Below are 15,351 nucleotides of genomic sequence, written 5' to 3'. Positions count from 1 at the left end.
GATCTTTTGCCATTTTCTGTCTCTAGGTTCTGTGTAGGTTCTGGTCTAGGTTCTGTGCCTCTTGGTTCTGTCTTCTAAGTTCTGTCTCTTGTTGTCTTGTTACATCTGTATTTATACCAGTTGATTCAATCCTATCAATCTCTATTCCAAAGGTTAGGGCGTTTCTTATCTCCATTCCAGGGAGTAAAGATTATGTAGCTTAAGCATGATTGTTCATAGTTAAAGTGATTAATTACCCACCTGGCACTTAGTTAAGGGGTTTTATCCCCTCCCTAACTTCAGGGAAAAATCCCTACCTGGGGAAACAACCTTTCTCGGAGAGGTGACCTTGGTTAAAACACATAGCGCTAAGGTGAGCAAACATATTAAGAACAGTATGCTATATACGCCAGGTCCCTTGAAACAGCAAGGATGGACCGGCTCCCGGCATAGTATAATTTAGTTTCTAGCACAGGCCTCCCACAGACCCAGGTGGGAGGTCTGTGCTAGAAACGGAATTATATAATGTGTGCAGTGTATCTAGCAAAGTGATTGGCCCGTTGCAGAACTCCATAGGTTACACAAGGCTTTTGTAAAACATAAAATGAACAAAAACACATATCTTTATTGAACAAAGAGACACTATCTAGGATACACAAAAACACACAACCCTTATAAGACAAGAAAATAATGCTACAGAAAATAAGCAAAGACTTCAGTGGCCAAAGAATGTGTGAAAACATATCGAAATACTCTGGTAGCAAAGGAGATGCAAATTAAGGTGACTGATAAATCACTTGAGTCCCATCAAAGTGGCAAAACTTGAAAATAACTATGGCTGTCAGAATGCAGAGGAAGGATACTTTTGTACATTGCAACTGGTAATATGAGTGGTTATAGCCTTCTTGAAAAATAATCTGATAATATCTTATAATTAATATTACACATACTGTATCTTAGAAATTCAATTCTTGGAATTTCCTTCATAGAAATAATAATACAAGCAAATAAAAATACACATGCATAGATGTTTATTACTGCATAGTTATATGCCATGAAACCAACAAAAATAATGAACCAGAGAGTGTACTGGTTGACCTGGAGGGGTTTGTCCTATGTATTGTTGAGTGAGAAAAGCAGAGTGGAGAAAAAATAGGCATAAAATGAGCCAATATTTGTAAAGGCATTTTTATATGCCTTTTTATAATTTTAGGTATTACTATGTAATAATAGATATAAATATTCATGAAAGTATATATTTTATATGATTATATAAACATGGAAAAAAATAGAGAAGGATAGTTCTTAGGTTGTTAATATGGGACATCACTTCCTGAAGAGAAAATGGGAAGGAAAAGAGGTAGAGAGGAGCATCAAAAGAAATATTGCACATCAAAAAGCCAACAATATACTCCCAAATACTGGGGAATGGATGTGAAGGGGTTTGCTGGTGGAGGTAGGTGTCTGAATAAGAAGGATAATTCAATTTACATAATCATAGAAAATTATGTACACATGCACATTTGTATAATTTTTAAAAATGTGATTAAATATAATGAATTCTGTCATTCTTTAAAATACCTCAGCATTGTCTTCATTAAATCACCAGGGGTTTTGCTAACTGGTCATAAAAGACTCATTTGTCCTTTCATCATCTGCATAAGAATAAAGGACAGATAAGTGTTCAGACTAATCATTTTGATATTTATTAACACACTAGAGGCCCGATGCAAGGTTAGGCCTTCCATCCCTAGGCTGCCGGCACCAGATTCCCTCTGGCACCCAGGACCGAGATTACCCTCGTAGCCCTGGCTTCGTCCAGAAGGTCTTCTGGTCTAATTAGCATATTACGCTTTTATTATTATAGATAAAAAAAGAAGTATCTTGAACAGAAATTCCTGGAGATGGCATTATACAGTGGAAATACACTAGGCTTTGAAGTCAGATTCACTGAGGCTCCAAACCCAGCCTGATCGTTAATTTGTTGTATGCCCTTGGCCAAGTTGCTTAATATTTCTTGCCCTCAGTTTATTCAACTATAGAATGGGGAGGAGGAAACCCAGGTGGGAGGTCTGTGCTAGAAACTGAATTATATAATGTGTGCAAATGGTTATAGCAAAGTGTTTGGCCCATTGCAGAACTCCATAGATTACACAAAAAAATAAATCAAAATAAACTAGAGACATGGATAGATTGGGAGCCAGAAAAATCATGTAGTGCTGAATTTAATAGATATTTTTGATGTGGAAGTCATTCAAAAATGATTATGCACAATTAGTTGCCTTTATTACCTGTAACACCAAGGTGAAGTAAATAATCTTAAAATTGTCTGTATGGGATTCAGGCTTGCACAGTGGGATCTCTCCTCATCCTGGGTGGCTTGCCTGGCCTGTTTTGAATTGTTTTTATATATTGTACAGGTGGATCATGCTTTCAGATACACTACCTTGTCCTCTACAAAGGAAGAATTTATGAAGTCCTGTGGTTTTCATTTCATGAAAAGTGGATGTAATTTTTTTAGATCATTCAGCTAAGATTATAGTTGCTTTTTTCTAATAGAATTTTCTTCTTATGTATTGGCCTCATTTTTAAGAAAACAGGTTTATTTGTACACTAAATCCATCCAAAATGGAAGTCTAGCTAGGTAGTAGCCAGATAAAATAAGATAGCACTGAATTTAGTAGTTATGATTGATATAGAAAGCACTGTGGAACATGATTATGCACAATTCATTTTTGAAAGAAAACTTTCACATGGAAATAAGCTGGGAACTATAAAAACCGACACTTGGGGACATTTTAAATATGAAGTTTAACTTTTCTGAACACTGAAAGAAATTTACTGTAAGCTTTATGTATGTAGCTCACTTGATTTTAATTTATTTTAAAATATTTTGCTTTAATTCATAATCCATACATCTTTCTGATGTTCAGTTTTTCAACTTACAATATGGAATCCAGTTGTAAACGCTTTAAAGGAATTTGACAGTGATCCTCTAGACTCTAAACCTGTGGGTCTCGAACAATGAAAATACATCCTGCATATCAGATATTTACATTACGATTCATAACAGTAGCAAAATTACAGTTATGAAGTAGCAATGAAAATAATTTTATGGCTTGGGGTCACCACAACATGAGGAACTGTATTAAAGGGTCGCGGCATTAGGAAGGTTGAGAACCACTGGGTCTAGAGACTTTTAAATTAGTACATTATAAATCATCAGTTAATCCAGTATCTTTCATTATTCCATGATCAATTATAATTCCCCTCTTCTGTTAGAATACCCAATTTAGAAAATCTCCTTCTTCTAATAACCTACATTCTTTTAACAATCTTTAGCATCTCCTACAGAGCAACCCTTACTGAAATAGAATATTTTACGAGACAAAGTCTAAAACAAAATCCTTCTATCAAAATTAACCCTGGAAATTTTTTTAGTGATTTTCCTCCTGGTCATTGTAGCATTTTAAGTAAAAATATGGTCTCCCCCAGAACACCATATTTGCATGGGACAGCTCAGATTGCTGCTTAAGTCAAGATTGCATGCTTTACTGTGACAAAAGGGCCTGCATTTATCCCTGTATTACCCATGCTTGTTTTTGCACATTAAGCTCCTCAGAGGTGATTTGGTTCTTTAAAGAGCTCCCAGGTTTACATTTTAAAGATATCTGTAAAATTTGACTTTAAGAATAGAATCCATGTATTGTTACATTTTATTTTCAGTTGTATTAATTTCTTTATATGATTTTCAACTTATAACATGAATATTTCCTGGTGAAACAATATACAACAAAGACTAAAATGTCAATTATATCACATTCTTTTTCTCCCATTCTCATAAGGTTACTAATTTTGCTTTTCAAGTTGTTCACAAATACAAGCACATAAATGCAAAAAAAAAAAAAAAAGTAGTTTTGGTTGGTTGGTTATTTTATTATCAGAATAGCATCATAAAATACACATTTTCTTTCAACTTGCTTTTGCTTTTATTCATTTAATACATCATGGATAACCATGTATATCAGTATAGATCATCTATCATTTTTCTATTTTGACACACATAAAAAATGTATAAGAATGGGAATAAATAGTACAAGTTGGTTTGATTTTTTTTTAAATACTCACCTGAGGATATTTTTGTATTGGTTTTAGAAAGGGAGGTGGAATAGAGAGAAGCATTGATGTGAGAGAGATACATCAATTGGTTGCCTCCTGCAAGCATCCCATCAGGGGCCAGGGTTTGAACCTGCAAACCATGTACATGCCCTTGACTAGGAATCCAACCTGTGATCCTTTGGTGAGCAAGCCAACATTTAAACACTGAGCAACACCTGCCAGGAATGATATTTTTTTAAAAAATAACATTTTTTTCTATTTTTGTTTAGATATGCATCCCTTACTTTTGCAAGTAACCTAACACATCCTTCATTTTCCCTTTATCTTTGAACATATTCTGCCTCTGTTTTTGTTCGTTTGTTTGTTTGTTTGCTCCCCAACTTTTGGGAATGATAGGCACACATAATATTTGAACAGTTGTGACAAAGTTTTCTCATCTCTTCTAACAATGCTTCATTGCCTGAATTCTCAATTAATTAAATGCCAGATAGTAATTAAATCATCCAAGAAATGGAGCCATCTTACTCATATATATATATATATATATATATATATATATATATATATGTATTAGACAAACATGGTAATTGACCGTACCTTCGCTATGTCTCCCACTGGCTAATCAGCACAACATGCAAGTTAACAGCCAACAAAGATGGTGGCTGTATACTGCAGGCGGGGCTGGCAGCACATGATGCTGCCCGCGGGCCCTGGGCCCCGGACCCCTGACCCGACGAGGCGGGGCTGATAGCGCCCGACGCTGCCCGGGGGATCCGGGCCTTGGATCCGTGACCTTGCAAGGGAGCAAAGCAGCAGAGAAGGGAGAGAGCCCAGGTGGCAGAGAAGGGAGGGAGCCGAGGCCTAAGCTGCGAAGGGAGGGAGCAAGGCAGCGGAGAAGGGAGCAAAGCCCGCCTCGGTGGGCTTCGCTCCCTTCTCTGCTTCACTGCGGTCTCAGGAAGCCCTATTCTTGCAGGAATAGGCCCGAGGAAGCCTTATTCTTGCAGGAATCTTCCTGCAACAGGCCTCTAGTCTATATATATAAAACCCTAATTTGCAAATAGACTAAATGGCGGAACAACCAAACAACCAGTTGCTATGACTTGCGCTGACTACCAGGGGGCATGCACAGAACATGGTGGGCTTCGGCAGCAGGTGGCATGGTGTGAACATGGTGGGTGTCAGCTGAAGCAAGGTGGTGGAGCAGGTGAGTGGAGGTGCCAGACTAAGGTGGGGCACCAGTCACTGTCATCTGGGCGAGCCTCTGATGGTTACTGAAAATTCTTTGCTCTCGTGCTCCACGGTCCCACCCGGTGCTTGCACTCGCTGCCAGCGCCAGCTCCCCTTGCACCCACTGCCAGCACCAGCCCCAATTGCTCTGCACCATCAGTGGGTGCAAGCGGCAGCTGCTGGCCCTGATCACTCCTCAGGACTTCTCCACCTCCCCTTGCTCCTGAGTGATTGGGGCCAGCAGCTGCCTCACACACCCACTGCCAGCGCCAGCCCTGCTCGCACCCGCTGCCAGCACCAGCCCCTCTCATACCTGCTGTGGGTGCCATCCCCATTCACATATGCTGCCAGTGCCTGGCTCCAGTCTGGATCACTTGGTGCCATCAAGTGAGAGTGGCGACTGCCAGTTCTGATAACCCCTGAGGGCTTCTCCACCTCCTGCTCCTGAGGGGCGATTGGGGCAGCAGCTGCCTCTTGCACCTGCTGTTGGCACAAGCCCCAATTGCTCCATGCTGTCAGCGATTGGGAGCAGGGCTGGTGGCAGAGATGGGATTGGGGGCCATGGCAGGAGGGGCCAGGCAGGGGCATGGAGGATGGGACAAGACCTCCCCTGTGACCACTGCAGCATCACAGCCCACAGTTCCTTTCAAGGTGCACAAATTCATGTACTGGGTTCCTAGTATTTTAATATGACTGGCCTGTTTTTTCTTCAGATCATATGTCATACATGCTTGATGAAAATCACAGAGGTCAAACTTGAGTGAGCTATTAAGATAACAAGGTTTGTGTGTGTTTGGATTTTAAAAATATGTTTTTATTGATTTTAGAGAGAGAGAGAGAGAGAGAGAGAGGAAGTGAGAGGGAAACATCCATTGACTGCCTCCTGCACTCCTCTTACTGGTTATCAAGCCCACAACTGGCCCCGACCAGGAGTCAAACTGGTGACTTCTTGGTGCATGGGAGGACCACTCAGCCAGGGAAAGGATAACAAGATTTCACATCTCATATACCCATATACTTCTTAAGCTGCTTGACATGGAGCCATGGTCTATGATTTTTCCTCAAGGAATGCCATGCTTGTGAATTATACATAGGGTCAACTTAGATCAGAAAAAGTTTGACCTATGGGAATACCACACCTCAGTAAATGGTTTACCTCACAATTTGTTTGTATGTATTTTAGTATTTTAACATTTATTTTCTCAAGTCTTGTCCTCCGTCATCACATATGCTAAATCTAGGCCATCTGTAATTGTGTGGATGCTGTTATGTGCTTCTTAGATGCCTGCTCAGGAAAAAGAACTTGTCAGCCCAGCTGCTGAGAGGATAGCAAGCATTCATCCCTCTCCAGGGACTGTCTCAGCCAGAATAGCCACCTTACCCAAGGTCACACCTCTTATAGATTTAAAGACCCAGTCCTCTCACTCTGACTCAGGACAGCTCTGAGGGGCATTGCTTATACTTCCCTAGGGTCAGCGGAAGCTTCCAGTAAGACTACCTTGCCTCTGGAATTTTCCAGCTGCCCCATCTTGCTTCCTTCCTGTTCTTCCACCTGAGAATACTCAAATACAAACTAAACTCATCTTTTCCCCAAATTGTCTATTCCTTGATCTCTTCTTTTCAAGAGAAACATTATTTATATAAGCTCAAAATCTCTTAATCTTCTTTAAGAGTTTCCTGTCCTTCATATCTTAGCCCTGTCAGTTAGGTTTCTCTCATTTATTCTTTCACAAGATCTCTCACAGGAATGCCTCTTTTTCCCCCCAGTTCAGATTTTCATTGCTACATCTAGACCATAGTAATAACTGGCTTCCCTAACTGCAGCTCTGCCCTTACAACCTATTTTGATCTCCACAATGAAGTATGCTTCCTAAGCACATTTCTAATTGTTTAATACAATGTAGTTGATCAAAGCCCTCAGACTGGTCATCTGTGTAGACAGTGATATTAATTTTTATTTCCTATATGTAGGCAAAATCCTAAGAAATCTTACAGTATGTGAAGTTAAAAACTCATATTTCATTCAACTTTAATTGAAACAGGGGAAGTGCCAGGGACATGTTCTACCGATAAGATACAAAATTTGTAAAAATACTTTTGAAATCCTATATAATCAAGGCCACTGTAGACAAAGTGCCCTGTCTTCCAATCATCTATTTAACCAATCAAAGTGTAATATGCTAAAGATATTCTAAGGCTGCTCAACTACTTGCTATGATGTGCACTGACCACCAGGGGGGCAGACACTCTGACTGGTAGGTTAGCTTGCTGCTAGGGTCCAGCTGATTGGGACTGAGCAGGAAGGGCTGGACATGTGCTGGAGCCTTTCTGCCTTCCTCCCAGCTCAGTCATGCACCCTGGGCCTGGCCTGTACCCTCTCTCAATCTGGGACCCCTCAGGGGATGTCGGAGAAACAGTTTTGGCCCTACCCCACAGGCCAGGCTGAGGGAACCCACTGGTGCATGAATTTGTGTACCAGGCCTCTGGTCAGTATATAAGTAATTCCCTGATATGTTTATGAATTAAATAAATAATACCTTTTTAATTATTTTAGTTTTTATGTATAATCTGTGGAGAGAGAGAGAGAGAGAGAGAGAGAGAGAGAGAAGTAACTTCTGCTCCAAATATTTTCTTTGACATCTGATACATTTGGATTAAAACCGTATGGTCACCCAGCTAGTGTGGCTCAGTTGTTGAGTGTCAACCCAGGAACCAAGAGATTGCTAGTTCAATTCTCGGCCAGGGAACATGCCTCAGTTGTGGGCTTCATCCCCAGTAGAGATTGTGCAGGAGGCTGGCAATTGATGATGTTTCTCTCTCATCAATGTTTCTATCTCTCTATCCCTCTCCCTCCTTTCTTTTTAAAAATCAAGAGAAAATAAAAATAAATAAATAAAAATAAATAAATAAATAAAATTTAACTTTGTTATTAAAAAAACCCTTATGATCATAATTTTAATTGAAAATATAAAGTTTTTCTTCTCAGATATTGACACCATTTTGATTTTAATTTTCTTTACATTGAATATTTTAATATTCATTCAACATTTATTGAGCATCAATTAAGTGCCAACCATTGTGCAAGTCACTAGGGATGTAATGATGAATAGAATACAGTCTTTGACTTCAAACTACTCACAAGTTAATGAGATCATTGATGACTGTAGCAATTATACCCTTTTCTGCAATAATCATGATTTTAGGAGTACTTTCCAAGCTTAGAAAGTTTCCTGTAAATTCTGTGTACAAAGAAGCAAATTTCTACCTTTGTCCACTGTAGACAATTAGTTGCATAATATAAATAGTATAAAACTTGATATAAAGAGATTGAAATGTGCATTCTAACTTAGTAACTTCTTAACTTATCTCTTTTTGCAAAGCAATTAAACTTTCTGAATATTTGTTCACTCCTATATCACTGATATTTATTTCATAGAGAATTAGAGTTAAGAGCTATGAAAATAATAGTAAATAATGAAAATAATAGTAAAATTTCTGATAATATGCATGTTAAAGTGGCTCCTTTCTCTTGAGTTTTGTGGATGAATAATCACACTAAGCCAATTTTACTGCCTGAATTTTGTAGCTGAAACTTCTAACCTTTATTATCATTATCATCATCATCATCCTATTACAATATTGACATGCCTTCTATATATCAGGCTACATGTTTAGACCAGTGTTTCTCAATCTTAGCTGCACAATAGAATCACTTGAATATATTTTTTTAAAAAACAAAAGCCCAGGTTCTATTCCAGACCAATTATATCTGAATCTCTCGAGGAGGGATCCAGTCACCAGTACTTTGTAAAACTCCCCAGGTGATTCCAATTAGGTTGTGAGCAACTACTCTGATTAATTATCTCATTAAATCTTTATAAAAATAGAGATGTTCATTTCCATTTTGTACAGAAGAAACCTAGGCTCAGCAAAATCAAAAACTGTATTCAATGTCACATGCCTAATTCATGACAGAGTTTGGATTCAAACCCAGGTCTTTCTGGTTTCAGAGTCCATATTCTTTCTCCTAAGCTCTATTAATATACCGTCAATTCTCTTTTGTCTGAACTCTAAAATGAAAGGTCTAAGATGAAAGGCTTTTGAGATCAGTTTAGTTCTACTATTTTAGAGTATGGTAATTTTTCTGTAGATAGGAATTAATAATTTAATTTAATTGAGGTGTTAGCAAAGTTCAGTAATGAACATGTTCCTATTTCAGCTAACCAAGCAAGGATCCTCATTATTTGATATAAATTACAGGTATAGTCATTTGATGCAATGTACAAAAATGTGAGCAGAAGTGAGAAGAAATGGAATACAGGGTTAGTAGTTTCTTCTAGAAAGCATGTAAAAATTGTCAGCTTTTAATTATAATTTTTCTGGTATATATAAGTATTAGGAGCCCAGCCTGCAATTCGAAATCGCGCAGTGCCTCCCACCCTCCGGTCCGGCCCTGCCTCTCTCTCCAGCCCTTGAGGCAGCTGAGGCCACTGCTGATCAGGTCCTCCCCCAGAGCAGGCGCGCAGAGGCCCCTGCCGCCAGCCCCAAATGCTGCACCCGCAACCTTCTGTACAGCTGACCCCTTACAGCATCCTGGTTAATTAGCATATTTCTCTATTTTGTATATAGATATCCTGTATAATAAAGAGCTAAAATACAAATGGTTGTCACACCCTCACGCTGTCATGCAGTAATGGCTCAGACCCTCAACACTGGGGAGAGAGGAATGGGGACATCTAAGCACAAATGAGCTCATGAGAGAGGAATGGGGACCAGCCAGGCTGCAGCCCGGGAGAGGGACAAGCCTCATGCCTTGTGGTCCAGGGTGCCAGTGGCTGGGGCTGGAGCCTGGGAGAGGGACAAGCCACCCACCCCATGGTCCCAGACGCCAGCAGCTGCATCTGCATCTCTGGCCCAGGAGAGAGACAAGCCACCTGCCTCATGGTCCCAGGCACCTGCAGCTGTGGCCCAGGTAAAGGCGCCCACCCACAGTCTCCTGCGGCTGCGGCCTGGGTGAAGCTGGCCGGGGTCCTTGGTGCCTGTGACGGGCTGGAGGAGGGGATCCTGGCTTCCGGGTACAGGGCGAGTGAGAGGCAGTTAGGGGCGATCAGGCTGGAAGGGGAACAGTTTGGGGCGATCAGGCAGGCAGAGGTGGTTAGGGGCAATCAGGCAGGCAGACAGAGGGGTTAGGGGTGATTAGGCAGGTAGGCAGGCGAATGGTTAGGAGCCAGCGGTCTCGGATTTTTAAAAAATGTTATCTATGAGTCAGACTTTTTTCCTAGAGTTTTAGGATTTAATACCTATTTAATAGTTAGGGTTAACACAGTCACATTTATTAAGTTTACTAATATATTTAGATGTATTTCTGCCATATTATTTGGTGTGCTCTGTTTATTATTGTTTCCTATCTTTTTTTTTATTTTTTCCTTTTTTTCCTACCATTTTTTAAAAATATATTTAGTGTTTTATTCTTACTTTTTTTTCTTTTAGAGTTTTGAAAACTTCCCTAGGTGGGAGCCTTATTTGCAAATGGTAGAAACAAACTCTATCTGATCTGAGGAGAAAAGGCATTGATGAAAAAAATATTAAGTAGCTACTGAAGTTACCTGACAAATTGTGTACAGTGGAGTGAAATGTTGAGGTACTTGCAAACTTAAAATGATTGACAAGGGCCAAAATACTTATTTTAATGAAACACATTATAATGAATTAAAAGAGTTACCATGTATTCCTGTTTATGACTGTCATTCCAGATTAATTAGTAATAATGTCTTAATTTATTATATCAATTTTATTATAAAAAATAATGAATAATGCTTAGGATGATTGCTACCTAGTTTGAGGGAATAAGTTGGCTATAAAAGGTAGTTTAGAATGAGATGTAGATCATCTAGGCCATAGCTTTTGTTTTGGGGTGGTGGATTTCCAGGTGGTTATTATGTTACCAAAAAATAAATGAATGAAAGAAAGCAGGTCATGTATAAACAAATTATAGATAGGCATGAGTCAAAGATTATAAGTAATCCAATTTTGTGTACTTGCAATTTAGAAAAAAATTTAAAATTAAACTAACAGGAATCAAGTATCTTTAGACTCTACAAGGATCAGAGATTATATGAAATTTGTTAACTACTTCAATTCAATTTTGACAGTGAATAGGTAATTCATATTTTGTGAGAAAACAAGACTGTAACAGTTCACATTACAGTAAACCCTCGACTTTGCAGACATCAATTTAACAGACTTTGGATTTAAAGGACAAAAGTGCCGGTCTGTATGTCATATGTCAAAATTAAGACCCTGTTAATATTAAAATGCTTTAACCAAGATTTGCTTATAATTAAATTAACACGTTAATTTTTTGTTATTAATTCATTGTTATTTTAACAAATTTTAGCAAATAGGCCATATTTTGGGAAAAACACTGCAATAATTTCACCAACATAAATAAATGTAACACATCTACAACTATTTAAGTAGACACATACTTAAATCCAAGAGTCACCACTCATCAACAATGTTCTGAGAATGATTAGCATGTGACCACACTGCATTATGCGGTAATTGTCCTGTTATTTTCCTGGCCTGATTTTCTGCAGCAGTCTTAACTCCTGCCTGCCCATGTTCCCAGGGCGTCCCAGCATGTGCGTTTGTTTTCTCAAGGTGACTGGTGAATGCACGCAGTAACTAGACCTATTCAATATAAATTTAAAATGACAGTGATACATATAGAAAAGTTTTCTGTGAAATTAAACTTTTAATACATACTTAATTTTAAGTATACAAATGTGCCTACATAAGCAAAAACAGGTAAACTAATTTGTAAATTGTTTAACAAATTAGTCCATTATATCAAAATTTTACTGTATTGTACAAAGTCAGTCTTGTGAACTAAGTCACCTATTTTTTTTTTTTTTGCATCAGAAAATATACCTGTTGTAAATACATTAAAAAAACAAACAAAAAAACAAACAAAAAAAAACACCTAAGGCCCTGGCTGCTGTTGGTCAGCAGTAAAGTACTGGCCTGAGCACTGAAAGGTTTCAGGTTTGATTTCCGGCCAAGAGCATGTATCTAGGTTGCAGGTTAGATCCCTGGCTCCAGTGGAGGTGTGGTAGGCAACCAATAAATGTGTCTCGCTCACATCGATGTTTCTCTCTCTCCCCCTAACCCTTTCCCTTTAAAAAAATATCTATGCCGAAACCGGTTTGGCTCAGTGGATAGAGCGTCAGCTTGCGGACTGAAAGGTCCCAGGTTCAATTCTGGTCAAGGGCATGTACCTGGGTTGCGGGCACATCCCCAGTAGGAGATGTGCAGGAGGCAGCTGATCGATGTTTCTCTCTCATCAATGTTTCTAACTCTCTCTCTCTCTCCCTTCCTCTCTGTAAAAAATCAATAAAATATATTTTGGAAAAAAAAAATCTAAATACTGCCCTTACTGCCCTGGCCTGGTACCTTAGTTGATTAGAGCATCATCCCAATAGGCCAAGGTTTCAGGATCAATCCCCTGTCACGGCACATACAGGTATCAACCAATGAATGCATAAATAAGTGGAGCAATAAGTTAATGTTTCTCTCTCTCTCTCTCTCTCTCTCTCTCTCTCTCTCTCTCTCTTTCTCTCTCTCACACACACACACACACCAATAAATAAACAAGAAAAGAAAAATAAAGTTATTAAAAACAACTAAGTGCTGAGTTTCAGCATTCATGCCATTATAGAGTTTTCTAGAGGTGAACACTGCCTAGCTCTTGATATGACCATTGCCCGACCAGGCATCTCTGATCTGCATGTAATTCCTGTGTCTTCCTGGCTTTTACTCCAAGTCTGTCCTCTTCCACTTGCCTAAGTCCTTTGTTTCCTGTCATTTTCAACTTAGTTGTCACCTGGAAACCTTCCATGACCTCCCTACCACCCACCTCCATCTGGGCTAAATTGATCTCTCTGTGTTCCAGTATCTCCATATTGTAGAATCTAGAAGGTTAACTGTTTGAGTCTTTTTTCCCATTAAACTTGAGATCCAAAAGAGCAATAAAACCCCAACTATGCTTCATTCATGTTTTGTTTCTCCTTAATTTGACGCCATATTAGATTTTTGTGTGTTTTTTGTTCTTTAGAAATATATTTCTTTGTGTGCAACTATATTTTTCAACTTAAAAATTTTTCAGAGTTATGTTTATTGGATGAATGTTAAGTGTAGCAAGTAACTTATGTTTCAGCAGCAGATTACTAAACCCACCATAGTCAGAGACACACATGCTAGATCTATGGCTACTATTTAATATGACAGCAAAGCTACTCATCTTCCTCGAAAGAAACTCATTTTCCAATCTGACAGAATGAACACTTAAGGAAGTATGGTACTTGGAGGGAAATATTGTTTCATGGAGTTTATGTCAATGAGTGGGCTTTTGCTTGATATTTTTGGAATTGTGCTTTAGAATTGCTCAAATATATTAGCAAAAAAAAAAAAAACCCACAAAACAAACAAACAAACAAAAACCCTGCAATTGACAATTTATCCTATCTAATAATAGACAAACATGGTAATTGACCATACCTTCGCTACGCCTCCCATCCGCTAATCTGCGTGATATGCAAATTAACCGCCAACAAAGATGGCGGCTAATTTGCACACTGCAGGCAGGGTGGGACAGCGCCATCCCACCTGCCCCACTGCCATCTGGGACTGCTATTTGCGACCCGGGGTGGTGGGGCGGGACAGCGCCATCCGGCCTGCCCTGCCGCCATCCGGGCCTGCTATCTGCGACCCAGGGCAGCGGGCATCTGTGTGCGACCCAACCTGGGGCAGCTGGGTGATGCAGCAGTGATCAGCCAGCCCGCCTGGGTGTCCCATGTGCGACCCGTCCTGGGGCAGCTCCCCAACCCCTGGATCAGCCCTGCCGTGTGCACGACCCAGGGAGACAGGGCAAGCACCAAGGGATCAGGCCTGCAATCTGCCACCTGGGGAGCAGGCCTAAGCCAGCAGGTGGTTATCTCCCGAGGGGTCCCAGACTGTGAGAGGGCACAAGTGGGGCTGAGGGACACACCCCCACCCCACCTCCCCTGTCAGTGCACAAATTTTTGTGCACCGGGCCTCTAGAATTATAATAAATCAGTTAAAAACAACCCAAAGACCCAAAGGGAGCAGTTATGCCATAAGGAGTGACAATTTTTAGGATTCATCTCTCTTCTGTATTGGAACAGAATATGAGGTATGGCAATGTAAAAAACCTAGCAAATCAAAAGCACTCTAGAGAAATCCTTGAGCCTATTTTCTCAGGACCTACTTTATTCTTTCTTAAAAAATATATTTTGGAGAGATAGTGTGGTTAGTGAGCAGGAATGGGATTTAAATTAAGTTTAAATCTGGCTTTAGTCTCCCACTTGAGCAAGTAACTCAAAATTTTTGAGCCTCCATTTTCCCATCTGTAAAATGGAAATAATGATATGTGGAAAATTATTGTGAGGGCTATAGAATAACTCACTTGATGCACTGGGTGTAGAGCTCATTATCAATAATTACATGCCATTATTATTAGACAAAGTAGGAAAAGCAGACCAATTGCCTACCTCTGTATTTTTTTCCTTTTTCTGCTTTCATTGGATGGGTATTAGTTTTGGAAATGGATGTACATCTCATTTTGAAGATTAATGTAGACCATCACTTTCAAATATGGAAAATGTCCCTTTTATGATGTGGATGCTTGCTAATTTACTCTGAGTAACAGCTAGGGTTTATAACTGCTCAGATTGCAAGCAGTATCCTCATTTTGTATAGAAGGTTAACAGAACCAGTAAAAAAAAAAAAAAGTGATTTGGGAATAAAGACATTCCTTAATACATTGAATGTACCTGTTTTCAAGTGAAAGAAAACCTGTTCATTTTATTGGGCCCATTAAACACTGTACACAAGAAAAAATTCTAGATTTAATCTATATCTTTGCACTGCTTTAGATATACATATACATCTTTATTTCTGAGGCTAATGGTGGAACTTTTGATATGTTTTCACTGTGATGTGATA

The sequence above is a fragment of the Myotis myotis genome, unplaced genomic scaffold (assembly GCF_014108235.1).
Source record: "Myotis myotis isolate mMyoMyo1 unplaced genomic scaffold, mMyoMyo1.p scaffold_m19_p_2, whole genome shotgun sequence".
Lineage (NCBI taxonomy): Eukaryota > Metazoa > Chordata > Mammalia > Chiroptera > Vespertilionidae > Myotis > Myotis myotis.
The sequence above is the reverse complement of the archived record's forward strand: the minus strand, read 5'-3'. Positions refer to the sequence as shown.